The sequence below is a fragment of the Eucyclogobius newberryi genome, unplaced genomic scaffold (assembly GCF_026437365.1).
Source record: "Eucyclogobius newberryi isolate DKJ021-1_F unplaced genomic scaffold, fEucNew1.0.hap1 SCAF_49, whole genome shotgun sequence".
In the NCBI taxonomy this organism is placed as follows: domain Eukaryota; kingdom Metazoa; phylum Chordata; class Actinopteri; order Gobiiformes; family Gobiidae; genus Eucyclogobius; species Eucyclogobius newberryi.
Genome location: NW_027316156.1, coordinates 200,484 through 203,874, shown reverse-complemented (window position 1 = coordinate 203,874; position 3,391 = coordinate 200,484).

The following is a 3,391-nucleotide window of genomic DNA, read 5'->3' as shown; positions in this document are numbered from 1 at the left end:
TACTTTAGAACGTACTTTAGAACGTACTTTAGAACGTACTTTAGAACGTACTTTAGAACGTACTTTAGAACGTACTTTAGAACGTACTTTAGAACGTACTTTAGAACGTACTTTAGAACGTACTTAGAACGTACTTTAGAACGTACTTTAGATCGTAATTTAGAACGTACTTTAGAACGTACTTTAGAATGTACTTTAGACTGTACTTTAGAATGTACTTTAAAGAATGCACTTAAGAATGCACTTAAGAATGCACTTTAGACTGTACTTTAGACTGTACTTTAGACCGTACTTTAGAACGTACTTTAGAACGTACTTTAGAATGTACTTTAGACTGTATACTTTATAATGTACTTTAGAATGTACTTTAGAATGTACTTCAGACTGTACTTTAGAACGTACTTTAGAATGTACTTTAGAACGTACTTTAGACTGTACTTTAGAACGTACTTTAGAATGTACTTTAGACTGTAATTTAGAACGTACTTTAGAATGTACTTTAGAATGTACTTTGGAATGTACTTTAGAACGTACTTTAGAACGTACTTTAGAACGTACTTTAGACTGTACTTTAGAATGTACTTTAAAGAATGCACTTAAGAATGCACTTTAGACTGTACTTTAGACTGTACTTTAGATCGTACTTTAGAACGTACTTTAGAACGTACTTTAGAATGTACTTTAGACTGTATACTTTATAATGTACTTTAGAATGTACTTTAGAATGTACTTCAGACTGTACTTTAGAACGTACTTTAGAATGTACTTTAGAACGTACTTTAGAACGTACTTTAGAACGTACTTTAGAACGTACTTTAGAATGTACTTTAGACTGTATACTTTATAATGTACTTTAGAATGTACTTTAGAATGTACTTCAGACTGTACTTTAGAACGTACTTTAGAATGTACTTTAGAACGTACTTTAGACTGTACTTTAGAACGTACTTTAGAATGTACTTTAGACTGTAATTTAGAACGTACTTTAGAATGTACTTTAGAATGTACTTTGGAATGTACTTTAGAACGTACTTTAGAACGTACTTTAGAATGTACTTTAGACTGTACTTTAGAATGTACTTTAGAATGTACTTTAGACTGTACTTTAGAATGTACTTTAGACTGTACTTTAGACTGTACTTTAGAACGTACTTTAGAATGTACTTTAGAACGTACTTTAGAATGTACTTTAGAACGTACTTTAGAATGTACTTTAGAACGTACTTTAGAATGTACTTTAGAACGTACTTCAGACTGTACTTTAGAATGTACTTTAGACTGTACTTTAGACTGTACTTTAGAATGTACTTTAGAATGTACTTTAGAATGTACTTTAGAACGTACTTTAGAATGTACTTTAGACTGTAATTTAGAACGTACTTTAGAACGTACTTTGGAATGTACTTTGGAATGTACTTTAGAACGTACTTTAGAACGTACTTTAGAATGTACTTTAGAATGTACTTTAGAATGTAATTTAGACTGTAATTTAGAATGTACTTTAGAATGTACTTTAGAATGTACTTTAGACTGTACTTTAGAACGTACTTTAGAACGTACTTTAGAATGTACTTTAGACTGTATACTTTATAATGTACTTTAGAATGTACTTTAGAATGTACTTCAGACTGTACTTTAGAACGTACTTTAGAATGTACTTTAGAACGTACTTTAGAACGTACTTTAGAACGTACTTTAGAATGTACTTTAGAATGTACTTTAGAATGTACTTTAGAACGTACTTCAGACTGTACTTTAGAATGTACTTTAGACTGTACTTTATAACGTACTTTAGACTGTACTTTAGAATGTACTTTAGAATGTACTTTAGAACGTACTTTAGACTGTACTTTAGAATGTACTTTAGACTGTACTTTAGAATGTACTTTAGACTGTATACTTTATAATGTACTTTAGACTGTACTTTAGAATGTACTTTAGAATGTACTTTAGACTGTACTTTAGAATGTACTTTAGAATGACTTTAGAATGTACTTTAAAATGTACTTTAGACTCTACTTTAGAATGTACTTTAGACTGTATACTTTATAATGTACTTTAGAATGTACTTTAGAACGTACTTTAGAATGTACTTTAGAATGTACTTTAGAATGTACTTTAAAATGTACTTTAAAATGTACTTTAGACTGTATACTTTATAATGTACTTTAGAATGTACTTTAGAATGTACTTTAGACTGTACTTTAGACTGTACTTTAGACTGTACTTTAGAATGTACTTTAGACTGTAATTTAGAATGTACTTTAGAATGTACTTTAGACTGTACTTTAGACTGTACTTTAGAACGTACTTTAGACTGTACTTTAGAATGTACTTTAGAATGTACTTTAGAACGTACTTCAGACTGTACTTTAGAATGTACTTTAGACTGTACTTTATAACGTACTTTAGACTGTACTTTAGAATGTACTTTAGAATGTACTTTAGAACGTACTTTAGACTGTACTTTAGAATGTACTTTAGACTGTACTTTAGACTGTACTTTAGAATGTACTTTAGACTGTATACTTTATAATGTACTTTAGACTGTACTTTAGACTGTACTTTAGACTGTACTTTAGACTGTACTTTAGACTGTACTTTAGAATGTACTTAAAAATGTACTTTAGACTCTACTTTAGAATGTACTTTAGACTGTATACTTTATAATGTACTTTAGAATGTACTTTAGAACGTACTTTAGAATGTACTTTAGAATGTACCTTAGAAAGTACTTTACACTGTACTTTAGAACGTACTTTAGAATGTACTTTTGAATGTACTTTTGAATGTACTTTAGAACGTACTTTAGAACGTACTTTAGAACGTACTTTAGAACGTACTTTAGAACGTACTTTAGAACGTACTTTAGACTGTACTTTCAAATGTACTTTAGAACAAACTTTAGAATGTACTTTAGAACATACTTTAGAACGTACTTTAGAATATACTTTAGAATGTACTTTAGAATGTACTTTAGAACGTACTTTAGAACGTACTTTAGAACGTACTTTAGAACGTACTTTAGAACGTACTTTAGAATGTACTTTAGAATGTACTTTAGACTGTACTTTAGACTGTACTTTAGACTGTACTTTAGACTGTACTTTAGACTGTACTTTAGAATGTACTTTAGAAAGTACTTAAGACTGTACTTTTGAATGTGCTTTAGAATGTACTTTAGAATGTACTTTAGAATGTACCTTAGAAAGTACTTTACACTGTACTTTAGAATGTACTTTAGAATGTACTTTAGAACGTACTTTAGACTGTACTTTAGAATGTACTTTAGAACGTACTTTAGAACGTACTTTAGAATGTACTTTAGACTGTACTTTAGAATGTACTTTAGACTGTATACTTTATAATGTACTTTAGACTGTACTTTAGA